This window comes from Mastigoproctus giganteus, chromosome 7 (assembly GCF_048544385.1).
Source record: "Mastigoproctus giganteus isolate SK-2022 chromosome 7, ASM4854438v1, whole genome shotgun sequence".
NCBI lineage: Eukaryota > Metazoa > Arthropoda > Arachnida > Uropygi > Thelyphonidae > Mastigoproctus > Mastigoproctus giganteus.
Genome location: NC_143581.1, coordinates 102,915,123 through 102,940,135, shown reverse-complemented (window position 1 = coordinate 102,940,135; position 25,013 = coordinate 102,915,123). Strand labels below are relative to the sequence as shown.

At 39.3% G+C, this 25,013-nt stretch overlaps 1 protein-coding gene across 6 annotated transcripts in view; it reads left to right on the top strand.

The window, feature by feature from the left end:
• Positions 1–25,013, top strand: part of Pex23 (tectonin beta-propeller repeat-containing peroxin 23) — an 851,062-nt gene that overhangs the window by 698,680 nt on the left and 127,369 nt on the right. The gene's annotated exons all lie outside the window — the stretch shown is intronic.

The window sequence follows — 25,013 nt, the reverse complement described above, 5'->3', positions numbered from 1 at the left end:
GCTCCAATTTGTGTAGCCGTCTTCCATGTGCAACAGTATCAAAAGCCTTTCTAAGATCCAAGAATATAATATCAAAGTTATTCCCTGCATCCAGTTCTTTTGTGACTGCATCATAGTATCCAATCAAGTTGGTCAGGCAAGACTTCCCCTTAACAAAACCATGCTGTGTCTGAGCTATAACTGAAGTCTTGTCTAAATGATCCTGCAGTGCTTCTTTAACCAGTGCCTCCATTAATTTTCCTGGAACAGAAGTTAAGCTCACAGGTCTATAATTACTTGTGTCAGCCTTTGATCCTTCTTTGTGAATTGGGGTCACATTTGCACATTTCCAGTCTATGGGTACCTCTCCTGAGTCCAAGGAAGCTCTCATAATTATGGCTAAGGGTTTGCTTACTTCCTTTGCTGCCTCCTTTAATATAACTGGATAGATCCCATCCACCCCGGGTGCCTTTCTTGTGTTTATCTTCAACAGTTTCTCCTCCACTTTACTCCCAGTTATTTCAAGATTCTGTAGCTTACTGCTAGAGTTTAATACACCTCTGGCATTCCCCTTGCTGAATAACTCCTCATGTGTGAATGTCGATGCAAAATATTCATTTAGTTTGTTAGCTACCTGAGCAGGATCATCAACAGTTGACCCATCAATATCAAGTGGACCAATCTGATTCATCCCCTTCCTTCTAGAGTTTACATAAGTAAAGAACTCTTTGCTGTTTTTCTTTGCATCCCTTGCCAAGGATTTCTCGTAATCTGCCTTCGCCTGCCTAACCTCCTTTGTAACTTGGTTGCATATCAACTTGTATCTATCATAGGCTTCTGTGTCACTTGTTAATTTATATGTATCCCATGCATTTTTCTTCTCTGCCATATGTCTCATTAGTTCATCTGACATCCACTTAGGCCTAAACCTTGAACAATATTTCTTAGTTGGTATGTAAAGCATAGTAGCTTCCAAGATAAGTTCTTTGAATGCTTCCCATTTTGAATTTGCTGTTGGTAACATCATCAGTTGGTCCCACTGTATAGAATTTAAATACTGTCTCAGTCCATCGTAGTCGCCTTTACGGAAGCAATAACCCTTCCCTTTACCCCTAATGGTAGTTACCTCTTTGAGTAAATCCCACTTCAGCACACTGTGATCACTGCCACCTAGTGGTTCATTTATCTGCAGATTCTTAATGCATGAAGAATCACTGCTGATAATCAAATCAAGAGTATTACTCCCTCTAGTTGCCTCCCGAGCATGCTGATGTAGAAAACAATCATCCAATAAATCCACAAAAGCCCTGCTAGTGTGTGAGTAACCAGCCCCCAAATTCCAGTCAATATCTGAGAAATTAAAATCTCCCATTATAAGACTCGCTGATTTACTGGCCCACTCTATTTCCCTGTACAGTTCCTTATTATACTCATCAGAGTCATTAGGCCTATAGCACACTCCTACTCTCAATTTTGATCTCCCAATGCTTATGTCACACCAAACTGACTCAACACTGCACTGTCCAGCGATGTCGACTGGCTTCACTTCCTTGGTTTTTATGTGTTTCTTAACTAATAGCATAACCCCGCCCTTCCTATCCTGTCTATCCTTTCTGTAGACGTTGTACTCCCCAAATTGCAGTTCTGCATCCCTTATATCTGTGTGACACCACGTCTCTGATATCCCAACAATATCTGCCTTTGATGTTTTGAGCAATACCTCAAATTCATCAAATTTATTTACTAAACTCCTAGCATTGGTGTACACGCAAGTATACCTGCACCTGTTTCTATTCTTAGCTACCCTAACACAACCCATGTGTTTACTTGTATGCAATGGCTCCCAGCAGTCTCTGAAATACCATGCATCTTGTTTTTCAGGCTTCTGCTCATTCTAATAGAAGCATCTACAAGTTGTTCACAAGGGTCATTACTAACAGATTAGAAAGAATACTTGATGAGAATCAACCGAAAGAGCAAGCTGGCTTTAGGACAGGATTCTCAACTATGGATCACCTGCACATAATATCACAGCTAATGGAGAAAACAAATGAATATAAAACACCATTATGCCTGGCATTTGTGGATTATGAAAAGGCATTTGACTCCATACAGCAAAAGGCAATGTTTCGGGCTGGAAAGACAAGGCAGAGATACCCCATGTATTATGATTTTGAAGAAAATATATGAGAGTGCTACCTCCTTTATCAGACTAGACAAATACAGTAGGAAATTTAAAATCGAGAAAGGAGTTCGACAAGGAGACACAATATCTCTGAAGCTGTTTACTGCTGCCCTTGAGGAAGCTTTCAGAAGCTTAGATTGGTCGCACAAAGGAGTCTGTGTGAACGCAGAGTACCTAAACCATTTACGATTTGCAGATGACATTGTGTCATAAGCCACGATCCCAAAGAATAAGACAGTAAAATCTTAATCAGTTATGCACAGTTAGTAAGGATTTTGGACTAAATATGAATATGGCTAAAACAAAAGTAATGATGAACAAGTATGCCACAGAAAGGGAAATAATGATTGAAGGAGCAGGAATTGAAAAGGTGGAGTCATATACTTATATGGGACTAGTTATTAGCTGTAATAATGATAAATGGCTGGAAGTGAAGAAAAGAATAAATTTTGGATTGATAGCATTCAGGAAATATAGTCATATACTGAAGAGCAATATCCCAGTTTGTCTGAAACGTAAAATAATGAACCGATTTATACTCCCCACAATGACTTATGGAAGTGAAACTTGGGCACTCACCAAAAGAATGGAAGAGAAGCTGTGAACTACACAGCGAAGAATGGAACAAATTATATTGGGAATCAGTCTGTTAGATAAGAAAAGAAACACATGGATTAGGCAGCAAACTCAAGTAAAGGACATTCTTATCAAAACTAAAGAACTAAAATGGTCTTGGGTAGGACACATAGCTCGAAGACATGCTGACAGATGGACTAAGAAAATAACAGAAGTACCCAAGAGGAGCTAGAAGAAAACCTGGAAAACAAAGGCGGAGATGGATAGATGAAATTCATGAGTTTTTGGGTAGTAAATGGATGGCCAGTGCTCAAAACAGAAGGAACTGGAAAGATGCTGGAGAGGCCTTCATCCTGCAGTGGATTGAAAATGGCTGACGATGATGATGATGAAACAAGCTTCGATCTTATGGTTTGCCAACTGTTTTTAGTAATTGGTTATCCAGTTTTCTCTCTGATCGCTCACTGAGGGTGATGGTAGGTGGCTCTCTGTCTTCTAACTTCTCCAGTAATGCCGGTGTCCCCCAAAAGGTTCAGTTCTTTCCCCCACTCTTTTCCTCTTGTATATTAATGACCTTCTTCCATTGACTGGAAATTCTGTCCATAGTTTTGCTGATGATAGCACATTGCATTACACTTTCTATTTTGAGAAACCTTGTCCTGCTCAATCAGCTTCAACTTCTCGAATATCTGCTACTAATTCCTTAAATGCCGATCTTCAGGTAATTCTCCAGTGGGACAAAGACAACTTAGTTGATTTCAACCCTTCTAAAACTCTTATATCTCTTGTCTTATATCTCGCAAAAAGGATTCTTCTGCTCCTATGCTTATCTTTAGTGATACTCCAATTTCTAGGCAAAATGATATATCTCTTTTGGGGATTACCCTGACTTCTAATCTCTCTTGGCACAAGCACATTACAAATATTGCTTCCTCTGCATCTAAAAAACTTGGTTTTCTCTTTCGCTCTCGCCGTTACTTTTCTTCCATACAGCTGCTCACTCTGTATAAATTGCAAATCCGCCCTGCCATGGAATATTGTTCCCACATCTGGGGTTGTGCCCCCAAAACCTCTCTCAGCCTTCTTGATTCCATTCAGAAGGAGGGCAGTTAGGTTAATTAATGATTCATCTCTAACAGAGTCTCTCCACTCGCTGTCTCATAGACGTACTGTTTCTGCTTCATGCCTCTTCTACAGATACTTCCATGGGCACTGTTCTTCTGAATTGGCTTCTATAATTCCCGCTCTCTCTTTCAAAACAGTCCGAACACGTGCCGCCAACATCCATTTACTGTCCAACTTCAAACCCACAGAACTCACTTTTCATCTTTCTCATTTATTCATTCAATTGCCGTTTTCTGAAACAACCTTCCTTCATACGTATTTCCTGAAAATTACAATCTTCAGAAGTTCAAGTCCAATGTCAACAAATATCTTCTTTCGTCTTCTCAACCTCCAACCCAAGCACGGTACTAAGTACTATAGGGTCTAATACCTCTCGTGTTTGGGGTTTCCTTAAAAAAAAAAAAGCTACTGAATTTTCCGTGCCACCACAAGCAAGCTTACTGCTCAAATGCCGCTAGTCATTGTGCACTAAAGTGTGTGCCACTCTACAGTTTATAGGCATTGTCAGTTTAACAAAGCGTTCGCAAAATTCTTGAAAATTTAACAATCGACTTGTGAGATGGCTCCAACACACCACTGCTGGCATCCCTCTCCCTAGTGCATTTGTTGCTTACTGGGTAGTAGGCACCCCTTTGGGCTTTTTGTTGGTGGGTGGCTGAGCACTAAAGCAAATAAAATCTCTCCTCATGAATTGTGATAGTGTAATTTCTGCTTCTGGGATTCCAACAAGCAGGGCTGGATTAAGGATGAAATAGGCCACCAGCCATATTTAAACTTGAGGCCCCTTTATATATATATTAAACTATTATTATTATTATTATTAGACCTTTTTAGCACTACTTTAGATAATATTTACATTGAAAATGAGGCCCCTCTTCAGGTGGGCCCACGGCCATGGCCGTTTTGGCTGTAGCGTTAACATGGCACTGCCAACAGTCCCTACCAGAAAATTATATATCAACCCATCAAAGAGACCAGAACCAAAAACATAAAATCAGGTCCAAAAACACCTCAATATCTGAGCATTACAGTGATGAAAAGCCCATTGGGAAAATATCACCCCTCTTTATACAGAGGGTTTGGAAGGGATAGCAAGCTCTTAAAAATCAGTGGGACAGCTTCATTCTGGTGACAGCTCCTCCAATCCATGTCCACTGGAGGAATACTGAACTCATCCCAAGGCGTAATCCAGAAATGCGTTATTCTTGAAGTGTGCGAGGAATTTTATTCCACACCAAAAGCCAAGGAACAACATCTTCAAAACAAATGCTCATACATATCAAAACTGGCCTGTATGTATCAATGTCACCTTCTGGATGAATTTCAAGAACTGTATCATCTTCATCTGCTTTTTCATCGATGGCAATGGTATCAGAACTAAATTTGTATATATCAGTTCTTTCAGAGCTCTTGGTTTCTGATTAGAATTCTTATCTGGAGGTATTTTTACCGGTGTATTTGCTTCTTTATTTGCATGCTTGGAGGGAGATTGTTCCTTTGATGAAGAAAGTACTGATTTCGCCCAACCAGATATTGAGATATTTGGAGGAACTGAGCAGTCAGTCTGAGTTTATACTGAGCGTAATCATTAAGTAACTGACACATATGTAGATGATTTAGTAGGAATTGTCAAGTGTTTCTTTGCCTCTTTATATGACACTTTGTGCTCTTTCTTATATTTCTGAATGTCCTTCTCTGATTACCATGACACTTTTTGGTTCATTTTGCAGTTTGTATATATATGTGTGTGTGTGTGTGTGTGTGTGTGTGTGTGTTCTTTTTGATCCACAAGAAGTGAGTCAAGGGACTACATCTCTGCACACACACACACAGTTTGTGAATGACAAAATTTTTGTAGGAAGATTTGTTGTTTTAAATGTCAATATGACTGTCTGAGTAGGGACAGGCTCTCCATCTTTTTTGATAACAATTCTTTTGCCATGGGCTACATTTTGGTTGTTTAATTTGCAGACAAGTTCATCCTCTGATACACTTAGAATATCCCATTCTGATATTTCCCCCTTAAAGAAGTTTGAGGTGGCATGTGGGATACCCTTTGTGGGAATTCCACCAGAGGTAGATATTTTCAAGAGTCTTTCAGCATGTCTGTGTTCATTCATTCATTCATCTCCACTAATAAATCTCCAGATCTTAGTCGCTGAACCATTTTGGAGGGCCAGCAGCATTTCTGAAACATTTCTGAATCAAAAATGGGGAGAGCTTACTCAATGGTTAGTCTGTGGAGGAATGTAATATTAAAAAGAATGGAGACAAAAATTATCCATCCTATTTTTTTTTTTTTTTTTTATTCAAATCTTGGCATGGTAAGTATTTAAATCATCATGATCTGGAGCATGTCTATCTATATCTGGATCAAGAGATCCATAGGTGGACTGTTTTGTGTCCATCGTTGCTCCTTTTAGCCTGGGAGAGAGGCTTTCTTGTCCTTGTTTTCCAGCCTCGCCGCATGGAGGCAGGAGTGGTGCCACCTGTGACCAAATCATAAGGGAAGGTTAGTTGTTAGTAAGTTAGTGCTATATGCAAGAAGGAAGGTTTCTTTCCTTTCTGTTAAGTAAGATAACTTCTTTCCTTTAGAAGAGCAAAATTAGATAACTTCGGAAATTAGAAAAATAACACTATACTATAATCAACTGCTCTTTTTTTTTTAAGAAAGTCTCTTTCAAAAAATCACTCAGGAATTGCTATATTTGCTTGCTTGCTTGCTTGGCACTCGAGGCCTGACAAAAACTGTGTAGTTAGGTCTTGTGCTGAGGAAGGGAGTACTCAGCCTGTCTGGGAAAAGGGCCTTGGTGACATCCATAGTAATGCAGATGCTCTTAGTTGTCTCCCATTCTGCATGTACAGGTATGAGTCTCAGAAATTCCTAAGGCACATGGCCTATTAAAAGAAAAGACATGTAGACCAAGAGAGAATCAGGAAGGATTAGTTTAACTGATATTAGTAACCAGTGTAAAAAGCTGCTTATTGGTTGGGTGTTTGGTGTGTATAACCCAATGATGATGATGCTGCAAAATTTTTTTCAAGTTCCATTTTTAAGTTTGTTTTTTTCTAGTTTAAAGAGGCATCACAGTTGGCTTGGAGTCTAAAGATGGTGCCAGGAATAATCCTGTAGATGATCCTGCAAATTAAGGTAATTGGGGGAGGGAGCTCGCAATGACTTGTAGTGCTAGAGTCAAAGCAGTTTTATACACTCTGGTCAAGTGCAGCATCACGCCTATGATAGATACAAGTTGATCTGTAACCAAGTTACAAAGGAGGTTAGGCAGGCGAAGGCAGATTACGAGAGATCCTTGGCAAGGGATGCGAAGAAAAACAGCAAAGAGTTCTTTACTTATGTAAACTCTAGAAGGAAGGGGATGAATCAGATTGGTCCACTTGAGATCGATGGGTCAACTGTTGATGACCCTGCTCGGGTAGCTAACAAACTAAATGAATATTTTGCATCGACATTCACACATGAGGAGTTATTCAGCGAGGGGAATGCCAGAGGTGTATTCAACTCTAGCAGTAAGCTAGAGAATCTTGTAATAACTGAGAGCAAAGTGGAGGAGAAATTGTTGAAGATAAACACAAGAAAGGCACCTGGGGTGGATGGGATCTATCCAGTTATATTAAAGGAGGCAGCAAAGGAGGTAAGCAAACCCTTAGCCATAATTATGAGAGCTTCCTTGGACTCAGGGGAGGTACCCATTGACTGGAGATGTGCAAATGTGACCCCAATTCACAAAGGGGGATCAAAGGCTGACACAAGTAATTATAGACCTGTGAGTTTAACTTCTGTTCCCGGAAAATTAATGGAGGCACTGGTGAAAGAAGCACTGCAGGATCATCTAGACAAGACTTCAGTTATAGCTAGGACACAGCATGGTTTTGTTAAGGGGAAGTCTTGCCTGACCAATTTGATTGGATACTATGATGCAGTCACAAAAGAACTGGATGCAGGGAATAACTTTGATATTATATACTTGGATCTTAGAAAGGCTTTTGATACTGTTGCACATGGAAGACTGCTGCACAAATTGGAGCAGTGTGGCATTGGAGGCAAGTTGCTGCTATGGATAAAGGGGTGGTTGAGGGGGAGAAGACAGAGAGTGGTAATCAATGGACACTGCTCATCGTGGACTAATATTATTAGTGGAGTCCCTCAGGGTTCAGTATTGGGGCCTTTATTGTTTTCTGTATTTATAAATGATATTGATGATGGTATATCAGGCTTAATGTCCAAGTTTGCAGACGATACGAAGGTTGGCAGGGTTGTCAAGGACACTACTGACACTATGCTGCTGCAACAGGATTTGGAAAGGTTGAGCAGATGGGCTTCGAGGTGGCAAATGAAGTTTAACATTGACAAATGTAAAGTACTACATATGGGAAACAGCAACCCCAGAGCAACGTATCAACTCTGTGGTACTACACTGACAGTGGTAGAGAATGAAAGGGACCTGGGGGTGGTGGTGCAGGCAGATATGAAGTTCTCTGAGCAGTGCAGACGAGCTGCAAGAGTAGCTCATGGTGTATTGTCAATGATATATAGGAATTTTTCTAGCAGGGATAAGGAGGTGATTATTCCCTTGTATAAGGCAATGGTCAGGCCACACCTAGAGTACTGTATACAGGCCTGGAGGCCTCATTTCAGGAAGGATGTAGAGCTGCTGGAACGAGTACAGAGAAGGGCAACTAGATTGGTGAATGGGACAAAGGGGTTCTCTTACGAAGAAAGGCTTAAGTTTTGCAAATTACAGTGTCTGGAAACTAGGCACCAGCGGGGTGATCTGATAGAGGTGTACAAAGCCTTGAATGGTTTGAGCATGCTCAATGCTGATGGGATTCTTCCTCTAGCTCAGAAAAATCACCTGAGAGGGCATAAATTCAAATTGAGGAAAGACAGATGTAGGATAGATGTGCGGAAATTTGCCTTTAGCCAGCGGGTGGTTGGTGGGTGGAACAGACTTCCATCCCTTGTCGTGGAAGTTGATAGCCTAAATAAGTTTAAGGCTCAGCTGGACAGGTATTTCGAACGAACAGAGGGGTGAAGTGGAAGTGGTTATTTTTATTTATTTATGTTACTTTTTTTTTTTTTTTTTTTTTTTTGGCTGATGCTGCATAAGCTTGCTTTCTTGCATCAAATGCCTCTACTAATGCTAATGCTAATGTGTTGAGCCTGATGAAGATTCCTCTGGAGGATGACCTTGTTTTCCTGGTGGTATCAAGCATGAGCCCCATAATAGGTTGGAGGATTTTTTTCCTTTTGAACTCAGTCCTTCAGGTAACACTAGAGATCTGAATAATGTACAAGGGCAGTCAAAAAGATTTGTATTCACCCAGAAGTATTTGTGATAGAAAGATGATTTCTTTTTTTTTTTTTTTTTTTTTGATACCTTGAAATTTCTATAGCAACCACACAAATTTTGGTTTTGATCTGACAATTCATTTTTTTCCCCTTTGCAGCACTGAATAAAGTGAAGCGAAGTGTCACAATGGATAAAGTGGAATAAAGATCAGTGATTCAGTTCCTCTTTCTGCAAGGGAAAAACACCCAAAACAATCCACAAAAAAATGGTTACTGTTTATGGAGATGAATGCCATGTTACAGTGGTTTACACATTGGTATAAACAACTGAAATGTGGAGGAACCTCAGTGCATAATGAAGAAATCCCAGAACACCCAGCACTTGCTGAGTATCCTAGGATTTCCTAACAGAAGAGAGTTGCAAAAGATTGAGACATTAATCCTGGAAACTTTTTTTATTAGCATCAAAGAACTAGCTGAAGAGTTCCAAATTAGTGTAGGATCCTGTGAAGAACATCATCCATCAACGGTTGCATATGAGTAATATCTGGTAGATTAGTTCCCAGATATTACTTCTGACCCCTTAACAGAAGAAGGATATATAACAAAATGCACATGAAATGCCAATGTGCCAGGAAAAGCAAGAGAAGTTTTTTCACAGCTATTCACCATTCAAACTTGGATTCACCACTACGATTGCAAAACTAAACAAATTTCAAAATATGCAGAATCATCATCCCCCAAAAAACAAAGATTCAACCAAGTGCTGGCAAGGTGATGTTATCAGTTTTTTTAGGATCAGCATGGTATAATACTAACTGATTACCTTCAAAAGGGCTGTACTGTGACAATGAAGTATTATTCCAACCTCCTAATAAATGTGTTAATATTTAAATTTAACGAATAAAGCTGTGTGTTTCTATAAAAGAAAAAAGCTGAGGAAAGATGTCAAAAGGTGTGCACCTGCTCCATGATAATGCCCCCTACACATTCCTTGCATGCTGTGGTGAGATGTGCCCACGAATGTGAGTGATTCTCCTGACCTTGTACCTTCCGATTTATTTCTCTTTCCTGCTCTGAAGTCCTTTCTTCATGGAAAACACTTTGCTGCTGATGATGATGAGGTGATTTCTGTTACCAGGTTATTATTATTATTATTATTAGCCATATGGTGCAAGGAAGCCTGAGGCTTATGCTGCATCAGCCAAAAAAAAAAAAAAAAAAAAAAGAGTTACCGCCCTGAGAGAAAGAGAGAGAGAGAGAGAGAGAAGTAGTAGAAGGAAATCACCAAAAAAGAGAAGAATGATGATATCCAGCTCAGGACCTTGGGTGTGCCAAGCCCATACTCACCAGATGTGAGCCCCTGGAGTTGTTCTTAGCATTAGCATTAGTAGAGGCATATGATGCAAGAAAGCAAGCTTAGCATTAGCAAAGGCACATGATGCAAGAAAGCAAGCTTATATAGCATCAGCCAAAAAAAAAAAAAAACCCTTAATTCACCCATCCACTCGCTCCAAATGTTTGTCAAGTTGTGCCTCACTTTAGTTGATCCGCTCTGTTATATGATGTTAAGGTGGGATAGAATTAAAACTAATTTAGAATATAGATTAAAATTTTTAAAATTCTTTTAAAAATAATAAATAAGGACGAAAATATTAAAAGATCTCTGGTTAAGATTTTCCAGGGAAGAAGAAGTGCACCATCTTATTCCAGGTTGTCATATATGTGAAATATTAACATGAAAGTTGAAGGATTAACATTGTTTGAAGGATAGTCAAAGGACATCTCCAAAACTGGCCTGAGGAAATTGAGAGGTGACAAAAATGTCTTATTTTGTCTGGTGACTATGTTGGAAAAGTGTAATGCATAATGCTTGTTTTAACCTTTTATCACTACTTCTGGGTGAATACAAATCTTTTTTTAACCCCCTTCTCCCGTAGTTCTTGATCTTCTGCTTGAGATGGATAATATGAGGACAGAACTTCAGTTGATCATCTTGAACCACATACAGATAGTTGTGGGTGGTAGCATACTTTATATGTTGATTCTTGTATCTGAGGATAGGAGGTCCATGCAGTTGAAGTTAATATTATTATTGGTATTATTATTAGCCATATGGTGCAAGGAAGCCTGAGACTTATGCTGCACCAGCCAAAAAATTTCCTGAGTTACCCTGATAGAGAGAGAGAGAGAGAGAGAGAGAGAGAGAGAGAGAGAGAGAGAGAGAGAGAGAGAGAGAGAGAGAGAGAGAGAGAGAGTGTGTGTGTAGGATTCCAGCATTCTTTCTCCAGTTCATGATAAACTATGACCATTGTCTTTCTCTAGACCAATTGGGGGGGGGGGGAGATGAGGATACAAGCTGTAAATGTTAGCTTTTGCATTCCCCCTCTGCTGATCTCTGAATCCCTCCCCCATAGTAGGAAACTCTTGCAGACCCCAGTATGCTCTCTACTGTAGTAGTCAAAGACTCCATTTAGTAGCATTTTTAACTGTTTTTTTTTTTTTTATTATTGTTGTTGAAAGCTTCTGCATATAATACCAGTCAGAGAGGTCATCCAGTATGATCTCAATCTAGATTCCTGTTCCATACATGTGACTTCCTCTGAACCAAGATCTGGAGATCATCTGCATACATGAGTATGCAGATGATCTCCAGATTTCCAGGTTTCCACCTGATTTCCAGGTGGCATGCAAGTAGTGCTGTTGAACCAATCATCAAAATCTAGGTTTAAGACATGAAGGGGGGGGCCCAGAGAAGAGCCCCCGCGAATACCAATGCTAACAATCTTTACAGTTCTCTGAAAATGAATCTAGGCAATAAGCTGTCTGTTCTGAAAAGAGTTGCTTATGATGTTTAAAGTTTGCTTTGTTTGCTCCCTGTAATTGTGGAAGAATGCTGTGCTATGAAAGGGAGTTTTGAAGATTCCTCACCTCTCACCATCAGTGAGTACTTTTCACTCATGGAAAATGTCAATAGCTGTATCCTCAGAACTTCTCTGTTTGTCAACAAATTGGCTGGGAGAAACAACATGTTGAAGGCTGTAGATGAATGTAATTCTGTTGGCAGTCCAGAATTTTGTTCCAGAACTTTCCCTAGGATCGAAAGCTTATACAGGCCAATTGCAATTGGTCTGTATAAGCATCAGTAAACTCCCTGCAACTGGGGTTTCAGGGAGTTTATTGAAGCTTTTGGGGAAAATGGTTGGGAAAGATGCCTTCCCTTAGGCATGTTTAAATATCATGCTAAATGTGTTAATATTTAAATTTAACTTTCAGTTAAATGTTAACATGCCTTACATTTAACATTTTAGGATATTTTTTGCCTTTAGTTTGCAGATATTTTGACCTCTTCTTCATTTGTGATGTAGTGCCTTATTTCAAGGTGGATGGCCATGTCAGTGAGTATGTCATCTTGTTGGATGAAGCAGGAGAGAATCCTGCGACTGAAATCTTCCCACTAGGTAATTTCCAGTTTGTTTTCAATGTTGATGGAACTGGAACTGTTCATTATGCCTGGAAGAATTCCATTGTTAATAACAAACATATAGTTGAGGGTTTGATCAGAGTTTCCAATTTTTTCTGCTAAGTTTTGCCAGCCATCATGGTTTTTGGGTATTTATATCTCTGGACTGTCATTTGCATAAACTACTGTTCCTTGTTTTCAGTATTTCTTGACTGTACTGAAGGGACACATGAATGTATATGTTGTGTTTATTGCAGAAATTTTTAAGCATTTATTCACTTATCTTGTGTCTCTTTGTTGAGGCATCTCTTCAAAGCCAGTTATGTATACTGTGTTGATTTATAGGCTTAGTGTTGTGTTATATGATTAGCTTCTTAGCAATCAGCCAGACAAAAATCATGTAGTAAATCTGCTAATGGCTCCTGTTCTTGCCATGAGGAGGTAAGCTGTATTCTGTACATTAAAGCACAGGTTTTAGACTTCTTTTCCACCACTGGAGCTTTAGCAGAAGAGCCTAATAAGAGGCAGAAGCTTTTAATACCGTTGCACATAAAAGACTGCTCTACAAATTGGAGCAGGGAGACATTATGGGCAAGTTGCTGCTATGGGTAAAGGGCTGGTTGAGTGGGAGAAAACATAGGGTGGTAATCAACGGACGCTGCTTTACTTGGACTAATGTTATTAGTGGAGTCCCCCAGGGTTCTGTGTTGGGCTCATTGTTTTTTTTTTTTTTTTTCTGTATTTTTCAATGATAACGATGACTGCATATCAGACTTAATGTCCAAATTTGCAGATGGCACAAAGGTCGGCAAAGTGGTTAATGACAGTAATGGCAGTATACTACTGCAACAAGATCTAGAAAAGTTAGGCAGATGGGCTGACAAATGGCAATTGAAGTTTATCATTGACAAATGTCAATAGTACCTATGGGTAGCAATAACTCCAGATAACATACTAACTGTGGGTACTACACTCAGGGTAGTGGAAAATGAAAAACACCTGGAGGTAATTGTGCAGTCAGATATGAATTCTTTGAGCAGTGCAGACAGGCTGCCAGGACAGGACAGCTCATGGAGTTTCGTGAATGATATACAGGAATTTTGCTAGTAGGGGTATGGAGGTGATTATACCATTATATAAGGCAATGGTCAGGCCACATCTTGAATACTGCATACTGGTCTGGAGGCCTCATTTTAGGAAGGATATGGGGCTGCTTGAATGAGAAGGGCAACGAGATTGATAAGGGGAGCAAAGGGGTGCTTTTATCAAGAAAAGCTTCAGTTCTGCAAATTGCAGCATCTGGAGACTAAGCACTACACACACATGACGGGACATAAATTAAAATTGAGGAAGAATAGTTGCAGAATAGAAGTGCAGAAATTTGTCTTTAGCAGGCGAGTGGTTGATTGTTGGAACAAACTTCCATCTGTTGTTGTGGAAGTTTATAGCTTGAATTTATTTAAATAAATTCAAGGAAGAACTAGACAAACTATTGAAGGGAATGGATAGATGAAAGGAGAAGTGCCAGTTTTTTTTTTTTTTTTTTTTTTTTTTTTTTGGCTGATGCTGTATTTCTTTCATTATATTCCACTATTAATCCTAATGCTAATAAAGAAAATTAAGAAGAAGGTAGATAGATATAATAAAACAAAAAAAGACATAATATGCAAATGTTATAGGGGCTTGGTTAAAATAGATGTCTGAGGGGATAGCAATTTTATTTAATGCTGCTGGATACAGCATTAAAGGATTGAAAGAGTAGGCATTTCTTGTTAAGAAGGATTGCAGATTTACACGATTTACACATGAGTATACATTAAATTCACTATGCCAACACACATCCTGTTTTAGGCTCTACTATGCATGGTTATAAGCAGCATGTTACTGCTCACTATATGCCAAGTGTTGTGAACAGTTCAAATCAGTAGGTAAAGCTCATCTACATCATTGTGGCTGTACCACATTTGGAAAAGGCTGCATACCCTTCCGGGATGCAGCCATTTCCTACCACAGTGGTAGGAAAGGGGAGCTTAGAAGGATTGGTCTGACATAAACAGAAGTGTAGTTGGCATTCATACATCCATCTATCTATGTTTGACTTAATACTGCAGATCGCCGCCTTGTCGTTCCCATTTTGTAAAGTTGCCGGGTGTTGGCATCTTCAGCTTTCAAATTTCTCTTTCTCATGGCTGATAGTGCACCTTCCTGCCATGTTTTTTTAGGGCATCCTCGCCTTCTCTTCCCTTGTGGTATCTACTCATATATAATTTTTAGACCATCTCACTTCATTCATGCGCAGCAGATGTCCAAACCATCTCAACCTCCTATTTTCTATTCGTTCTATAATATCTTCCTCTGCATGCATATGTCTTCTTATTTCCTCATTCATTATCCTCTCTAGTCTAGAAACCCTAGCACGTCGACATAAGTAGTCAATCTCTAGGGCTCTAAGCTTCTTTTTGTCACCCTGTTTCAGTGTCCACACCTCACATCCATACCAAAGCCGATTCCACTAAAAACTGTCCAATATGTTTTTTAGTTCTATGGGAGATATTGTTGTCCCTCCGTATAGAGTTTAGGGCACTAAGAATTTTTCTACTTTGATGAATTCTTGTGTAAACTTCCTCTTTCCCCAATCCTTCTTTAGTTAATTAATTTACATCCAAGATATTTGAAAAAGTCAACAGGTTTTAGATGTATAGACTGTGTAACTTTCAATTCATCAGAATGTTCCACTGTGCTTAGGTATTCTGTCTTTGTAAAATTGATATTGAGGCCACATTGGTCATATGTAAGATGCAATTTTCTTAACATGTATTCTAAATCATAAGCTTCTTGTGCAATGATAATCTGATCATCGGCAAAATTTAGACTCCAGAGATATTTCCTTTTTTATATATGGATGAAATATAACCTACTTTCCATTCATTTGGAGTTTTCCTTAGCTGTATACATTTGTTAATCAGCTATTCTATCAGATCAAAAAGACTTGGTGGCCATATTTAATTAGTTCCATCGCCATATTTCCATGGCCTGGAGATTTTTTGTTCTTCATTAATTTTGTACAGTCAAGGACTTGATGTTTTGTAATTTCTATATCCCTATTATCTACTGGTGGAGGAGTAATTATGCTCTGATACTGTGATCACCATAATAAGGTAAAACCCCACAGAATTACAGAATTAAATTCAAGGAAGAACTAGACAAACTATTGAAGGGAATGGTATCGGTATTATCGCAAATGCAATAAGATCGACTTTACTGTCCGTTTATAATTAGATTGCGCTAACAGAAAAGCCCAATAAACCAGAAAGTGCAAATTGTTTTTATTATTTTATGGTAATGACCTCAAGAAATGTGTTTTAGAAAAATATCACAAAGGCATTCAAAATAACAGAACATATGATAACAATGAAAGTGTAATACAATTTCCATTATAAAAATGACCTTTGGAGAGATAAATAGATTAGTTGTATAGCAAAAATTTCAACTTCCGAAGTCTTGGAATGAATTACCCAAAAAAAAACAATGTATTATTATTATTATTATTATTATTGCTCTTATATTATTTCTCCCTGATTGGGGGATCCACCTCGTGACAGGTATTGCGACCAAATACACAGGGTGGTTGTTGTTATGTCTGGTGTTACTGTTGGTTGAGGAATTCATTGACTGTCCTACAGGTGTTCAAGGATTGTTATTTTCTGGAGTTCCTTGTAGGTGTTTGCTGGGCCACCTATTGCTGCTAGGCTGTTATGTAGGTTATTGTTATTTTTGGTTTTTAGGAGCATTAGCAACTAAGGCCATATTGCTCCGGGATATGCGATGGTCATTCCCTGACCTTTCCGCATTCTCCGTATTTGGTGGTGACGGGCTGTTATGTAGGGTATTTGGCACCATACCTGTGGTTGAAACAATGATCGGAATGGTCGTTACTCGTTGCATATGCCACCTCTCTTTGATCTCCTGTCTTAGGTTCGTGTACTTGCTGATTTTTTCCCCATGGGTTTTCTGCAGATTGCCAGTGTTGGGTACTGCTATGTCAGTCAGACTGAGTGTCTCATAACACATTCTGTGTGTTATCAGATACTCAGTCTAAAACACTGATGGATCCAATATCTTTCTATTTCAGAAGATTTAGGAGAAGTCCGGTTGGCCTGCCTCCCTAAAATCCACTCATGCACACCTTCTCGATGATAAGCCCTGGTACATCACTCAGGTAGCAACGAACCCATAGAGTGGTTCTCTTCAAGACGCCTGGTCAGCATGAAGAGGAAAAGACCAAACCCTCCAGCACATGACAGTAAGATGAAACAAATGGCCCTCACTCACCAGCGGCTTTCACTCCCCTCTTACGGCAGTGAGAGGATCAGAGTGGAAGCAGAGAGTGCTAAGAATCTCTGGATACGACCAGGCTGCCATGCGTGGAAACTGAACTTGGCCTGTTATTGCTCATTGTTGAAGACAGGATATTAGAGCAGGAAAAGGAATTGGAATATCATCAGTTTGGCTGAAACAAGAAGAAGAAATGAATCACTTATAAGTTTATCAAGTGGAAATCTGCTGTACACCAATAGAAACAGTGAAAGGAGTGAAAGTGGAGTTGGCTTTCTAGTCCATAAAGATACAAAAAACAACATTTTGGAATTCAAAAGACTACTACTCAGGATTTCTAAGAGGTATAAGCTAAAGGTTATAATGATTTATGCACCAACATCGAGCCATGATGATGAAGAGGTTGAAGAAATGTACACCGAAATTGAGAGTGTTCTAGATGAACAGAAAACTCACTACACTATCATTATCAGGAACTTCAATGCTAAGGTTGGAAAGAGACAAAACAGCACAGAAAGTGGAACTATAGGAAATTTTGGAATTAGTGAAAGAAATGAAAGAGGTGAAAGACTTGTGAAATTTGCAGAATCTCGAGGAATGTCAGTAATGAACACTTTTTTTAAAAAAAGGGTGAACAGAAAGTGACATGGAAGAGCCTAAATGGATTAACAACTAATGAAATAGACTTCATCCTCACTAACAGAAGATATATCGTGAATGATGTTACTGTCCTGAACAAGGTAAACGTTGAAAGTGATCACAGAATGGTAAGATGCACACTTGATATAGATGTAAGAAAAGAAAGGAAAAAAACTGACTCGAATAAATAATAGGAAGGTCTTTGAGATAACAGAAGAGGAGAAAAAGCAGTATGTACTTGAACTTAAGAACAAGTTTGAGCTTCTGCAGACTACTCAGGACCAAGATATCGACGAGAAATATTACAACTTTTTGAAAGTGATAAAGACCAAGAAACCTATAAGTAAAAATAAATCCAAAGAAGAAAAAATTAGTCAGGAAACACTTGTCATGATGAACCGAAGACGACAAATGAAGAACAAGAAAAACACTGACAAGGAGAAAATTGAGTATACTGAGCAAAGTATATTGATATATTGAGCATACTGAGCAAAGACATTAGAAAGAGACTCAGGAAGGATATAAGAAAATTTAACACAAGAAAAGTAGAACAAGCATTAAGGAAAAAACAAAGGATTTAAATCAGCAGCCATGAGCAGTAATACAGAAAGACAAATGATACTGAAACTGAAGAATAGCGATGGTGTACTTATAAATAGCAGAGAAGGCTTAATTCAAATAGCAGAAGACTACTATAAAGAATTATACAAGGAGCAAAGGAATGATGCCAGCAGTGGGGAAGATGGATTGCAAATTAGTAACACATACAACATATCTGATATCCTTCCTGATGAGGTAGAATATGTTTCAAAGAAAATGAAGAACAAGAAAGCCCCGGGGGAAGATGAAGTTACTGTAGAGTTGTTAAAATTGGGAAGAAGAGACATGACACAAAAACTGGCAAGACTCTTCACAAAATGCATTAGCAAAAGGTGTGACGCCTAAGGAAGTGGAATAATGCAATCATAGTTTTGCTGCACAAGAAAGGAGATAAATCAGAAATTGGAAATTACAGACCAATTAGCTTGTTATCCCACATCTACAAGTTGTTCACAAGGGTCAATACTAACAGATTAGAAAGAATACTTTATGAAAATCAACCGAAAGAGCAAACTGGCTTTAGGACAGGATTCTCAACTATGGATCACCTTCATGTAATATCACAACTAATGGAGAAAGCAAATGAATATAAACCACCATTATGCCCAGCATTTGTGGATTATGAAAAGAAATTTGATTCCATACAGCATAAAGCAATGTTTTGGGCACTGGAAAGACAAGGCATAGATACCCCAAATATTATGATTTTGAAGAAAATATATGAGAATTCTACCTCCTTTATTAGACTAGACAAAGACAGTAACAAATTTAAAATTGAGAAAGGAGTTCGACAAGGAGACACAATATCTCTGAAGTTGTTTACTGCTGCCCTTGAAGAAACTTTCAGAAGATTAGAATGGTTGCAGAAAGGAATCATTGTGAATGGAGAGTACCTAAACCATTTACAATTTGCAGATGACAAACAAACATAAATAACAATCCCAAAGAATTAGAGGAAAATCTTAAACAGTTATGCAGAGTTAGTAAGAATTTTGGACTAAAGATGAATATGGCTGAAACAAAAGTAATGATGAACAAGTATGCCACAGAAAGGCATATTGAAAGAGCAGTAATTGAAAAGGTGGAGTCATATACTTATCTGGGACAAGTCATTAGCTGTAATAATGATAAATGGCTGGAATGTAAAGTTCTACATATGGGAAACATATGGAATGTACTACATATAACAAACTCCGGAGCAACGTATCAACTCTGTGGTACTACACTGACAGTGGTAGAGAATGAAAGGGACCAGGGGGTGGTTGTGCAGGCAGATAGGAAGTTCTCTGAGCAGTGCAGACGGGCTGCAAGAGTAGCTCATGGTGTATTGTCAATGATATATAGGAATTTTTCTAGCATGGATAAGGAGGTGATTATTCCCTTGTATAAGGCAATGGTCAGGCCACACCTAGAGTACTGTATGCAAGTCTGGAGGCCTCATTTCAAGAAGGATGTAGAGCTGCTGGAACGAGTACGGAGAAGGACAACAAGATTAGTGAATGGAGCAAAGGGGTGCTCTTACGAAGAAAGGCTTAAGTTTTGCAAATTACAGTGTCTGGAGACTAGGCACCAGCGAGGTGATCTGATAGAGGTGTATAAAGCCTTGAATGGTTTGAGCATGCTCAGTGCTGATGGGATTCTTCCTCTTGCTCAGAATAATCACCTGAGAGGGCATAAATTCAAATTGAGGAAAGACAGATGTAGGATAGACGTGCAGAAATTTGCCTTTAGCCAGCGGGTGGTTGGTTGGTAGAACAGACTTCCATCCCTTGTCGTGGAAGTTGATAGCCTAAATAAGTTTAAGGCTCAGCTGGACAGGTATTTCGAATGAACAGAGGGGTGAAGTGAAAGTGTTTTTGTTTTTTTTTTTTTTTTTTGGCTGATGCTGCATAAGCTTGCTTTCTTGCATCAAATGCCTCTAGTAATGCTAAATGCTAAAATCAAGAGAAGAATAAATTTTGGATGGATAGCATTCAGGAAATATAATCACATACTGAGGAACAATATCCCAATTTGTCTGAAACATAAAATAATGAACCAATGTATACTCCCCACCATGACTTATGGAAGTGAAACGTGGGTACTCGCAAAAAGAATGGAAGAGAAGCTGAGAACTACACAGCGAAGAATGGAACGAATTATATTGGGAATCAGACTGTTATATAAGAAAAGAAACACATGGATTAGGCAGCAAACTCATATAAAGGACATTCTTATCAAAACTAAAGAACTAAAATAGTCTTGGGCAGGACACATAGCTCAAAAACATGATGACAGATGGAGTAAGAAAATAACAGAATGATACCCAAGAGGAGCTAGAAGGAAACCTGGCAATAATGGAGATGGACAGATGAAATTCATGAGTTTGTGAGTAGTAAATGGATGGCCATTGCACAAAACAGAAGGAACTGGAAAGTTGCTGGAGAGGTCTTCATCCTGCAATGGATTGAAAATGGTGATGATGTCAATCAGATAGGTAGCTTTTTCCTTCTTGTCCACAAGGGTTATGTCCGGTCTGTTGTGTGGGATTGTCCTATCCTTTATTATGGCACAGTCCCGGTACAGCTTGTGGGTTCGTTGGGTTTTATTTGCGCATTAGCAACTAAGGCTATAATGCGCCAAAACCTGGTCATAAAAAAGTAAAACTTTCAGTGGTCTAATGAATTAGATCGCTAAGTCAAGGTATAAAAACAAGTATAAACTGTAAAAGACAAATATCAATAAACAAGTAACAATTTTTTAAATATCAGTAAAAAGGTTTACTGATTTCAAAAAGCTAAAAATAGCAGACACATGGTCATTGCCAGATAAAATCTGACTGAGAGTACACGGCTCAGTCAGATGCTTATAAGCATTATGATGTATATTGCTAAAAACTGGACAATCAATTAAAATGTGTCTGATTGATAAAATTGTGCCACAGGACTCACACATAGGAGGATCATCAGCCCTCAGCAAATACGAATGTGTCAAATGACTATGTCCTATGCGGGTCCGGGCAAGAACAACTTCCTCCTTACGATTCCTGCGCAGACTAGACTGCCACGGTTCAATTACAGGCTTTATACGATATAATTTATTCGTAGTCTGTCTATTCTACGAATCCTGCCATTGGGAGTGTATCTTTTGGTGTATTATTTGCCTGTAGTCTGTATAGGGGACTGACAGGCAGCAATTATTATTGGGAATTGCTGATTTGGCTACGGTGTCAGCCAAATCATTTCCCCACACCTTGTGGGTTGGGGTCTCTAGTACTGCCTGGGTATGTGTGGTACAGTTTCTTCGACCAATTGATATTTCCTTGCTAGCTTCTGATGTATTATCCTGGCTACCTGATTTTGTCTATGAGTGTACTCAGTCTGAGTGATCACCTTGCATCCCACAGTGATGTGTTGGATCGTTTCTGAGGCCAGGTGGCATTGTCAACACATGTCATCAGACACTCCAGGTTCCTTGGCAATGTATTTTCTTTAGTTCCTGGTGTTGATTACCTGGGCTTGGATGGGGAACATGAATCCTTCAGTCTCAGGGAAGAGTGTCCCACTCAGGCACCTCCGTAGCCAGGTGGGAAGGAGCAGCACTGCTAGCACACGCTTCTTGATTAGACCGGGGTTCGAGCCCGTCACCACCAAATACGGAGGATGCGGAAAGGTCAGGGAATGACCACCGCATATTCTCGGAGCAATATGGCCTTAGTTGCTAATGCTCCTAAAAACCAAACAACAACAACACATCCCACTCATGATCCACACATTGGAAGCAAATTTATCTATGTGATCTTGATAGAGATCATTGTAGTGTCTGCCATGGAGTGTCTTTTCTGCCCATCTTTCTAGCTTTGTTTCTACCACCTGGTTTGGGGGGGGTAACTCCTTGAGTGGGGTATACCGCTTATCTATCTTCCTTATGGCCTGGTGGAGTGCTGCTGTGTGTTTCTGGAAGTAATCCTTCAGTTTAACTATCGCTGTCTTCTGTTGCTCAATGAGGTCTATCAGTCCCCTTCCTCCTGCTTTCCGGGCAATTGTCAGTCTCTCCACGGCAGATTTCGGGTGGTGTTGGCAGTTCTTGGTCATCATTGTCCTTGTTTTCTCTTCTTTTTTTTTTTCTTTTTTTTTTTGTTAGTTGTTGGTGCATCGGCTTCTGTGGCCATAATGCACCTCCCAAGGTTTTTGCAGTACTTTGATCCAAGCCCGAGGCGGGATTTGAACCCGCGAACGTTGGGTTGCCAGGCAGGCACTTTACCCACCCGGCTAGCCCGGTCGGCTTGTTTTCTCATGATATCCTCCAACTCAGTGTTAGTCCAATCTAAGACCCTGATGGAGTATGTTAGCACTGTGACTGCATAGGTGTTTATGGCTTTAACTGTGTTCCCTCCATTCGGCTTTGCTTTCAGCAGGCTTCTGAGTCTCTGATGGTATTTTTCAGTCAGTCAAGCCTTAATTTCCTTGTGCTGTAACTGCTGAGCCTGCATCATCCCCAAGTATCTGTAGGCCTCTCCCTCTGCCATGGCTTCGATCTCTTTACAACTCTGCAGCTGGTAGTTTTGGTTGACTAATTTTCCCTGACGCAATCCAAGGGTCTTGCATTTGTCTAGACCAAATTCCATCCTAATATCATTGCTGAAGGTGTTTCTCGGCTCCCACGTAAAGCTTGTTGTCATCCATGTACATCAGGTGTACAGGTTCTTCCTTCCTTCCTTTGAGGTTATATCCATACTTGCTACTGTTGAGCATGGTAGATAGAGGGTTAAGTGCTAGACAGAACCACAATGGGCTCAGGGCATCTCCCTGAAAGATTCCTCTCCTAATGGGGATTGGCCTGGTTATGATGTTTTCAACCTTAATGGTTGTACTCCATTTTGCCATCGTTTCTCCTAGGAAGTTTATCACTATCGGATTGACTTTGTAGAGGTTCAGTAGAGGTTGATTACCTGGGCTTGGATGGCGAGCATGAATCCTTCAGTCTCAGGGAAGAGCGTCCCACTCAGGCACCTCTGTAGCCAGCTATGAGGCATGGAGTCGAAGGCCTTGCAGTAATCGATATAGGCTGTGTACATGTTGCGGCGCTTCTTCTAGGCTTGCTCCATAACCGCGGCATCTATGGTTAATTGCTCCTTGCATCCTTTCTGCTGTTCCGCCATTATGTTCTGGCTCTCCAAGTGGTCTGATATCTGACTGGTTATGCAGGTGGTCAGGATCTTGTACATTGTTGGGAGGCAGGTGATTGGCCTATATTTCACTGGGTTTCATGTATTTTCATCTTTAGGCTTCAAATTATGTGATTCCTTGATTGAGAACCTTCGGGATTGTGAACTTATCATTCATGTGAACTGTTCTGCCAGGTGCTTGTTTGTGCAAGTGAGCTTCTTGTACCAGTAGTTGTGAGAGTTCTTGATTGTTTGTTTTAATTCTTCTTCTTCTTCCCGAATTTCCCTCCCTCTCATTTCTTGTACGTCCTTGGTTTTCTTGTATTCTAGGTGGCTCAGCTGTTTTGATTTACTTCCCTGCTCCATATGTTTTCCTAGAACTCCTCAATCGTCTTCTTCTCGGTTGGTCTGTTCCCTTCTTTCCCGTCTTCTCCGAGATTCCTGTAGAAGTCTCTTTGGTCCTCATCGAAGATTCGGTTGTTTATTTTCCTCTGGTAGTTCTCTTTGTATCGGCGTAGTCTCTTGCTGAGTGTAAGGAGGTTCTGCTTCAGTGTGTCCAAGTACTCTCCTATTCTCTGATTCTTTGTCTCATGTTTCCTCTAGACACTCTCTCTCTTTAGGATGCTCTTCACTTTTCCAATTAATTTCTTACTCCTATTGCCCCATTTGTCAATTGGCCTATCTTGACTCTTAATTCTTCTATCTTCTGCTTAAGTCTTCTTTCCCAAGCTGGTAGTTCCTTCTGTTTTTGTTTCTTCTGCTGCTGGTCTCTCTCTTCTCTTCCATTAATCCTCGTGGCTGCTACCGAAGCACAATACACGGCTGTGTGGATTGCCTCCAGTGTCGCACCATTGCTGTCGAGGTAATGCGGTATTATTATTATTATGATTATTTAGTATCAACCAGAGCTTGTAATGCTCAATACGTTCTACGTTGATATCAGTATTTGTAAAATAATAAGAGAAGTTTACCTCAATTTAGTACATAGAACACTTCCGTATGATACTCCCAGAAATTAAAACGGAAAAATCGAAAAACTTACATTAGAGTAACAAATAGTTAAAAAATAATTAAAAATCAATTTAACACAATTAAAAAATAAGAAAATTAATTAAAAGGGTTTAACGAAAAAAATTGAAAACAATTTTTTTTGTTAAATCCTTTTAATTAATTTTCTTATTTTTTAATTGTTAAATTGAGTTTTATTGTGTTAAATTGATTTTTAATTATTTTTAAACTATTTGTTACTATAATGTAAGTTTTTCGTTTTTTCCGTTTTAATTCTGGAGAGTATCATACAAAAGTGTTCTACGAGGTAAATTTCTATTATTATTTTACAAATATTATGATTATTATTATTAGCTATATGGTGCAAGGAAGTGTGAGGCTTATGCTACAGCAACCAAAAAAAAAAAAAAAAAAAATTTCTGAATTACCCTGAGAGAGAGAGAGAGAGAAAAAACAAGAGTCAGAAGTAGAAGGGAATCACCAAGAAAGTGAAGAATGATGATATCCGGCTCATGATCCTGGGTGTGCCAAGCCCATACTCACCAGATGTGAGCCCCTGGGGTTAATTTATTGGGTTCAAGTTATAATATTTTTACAATACTTCCATTTATTCCTACGGGATGCAAAATACGTTTCCACGATATTT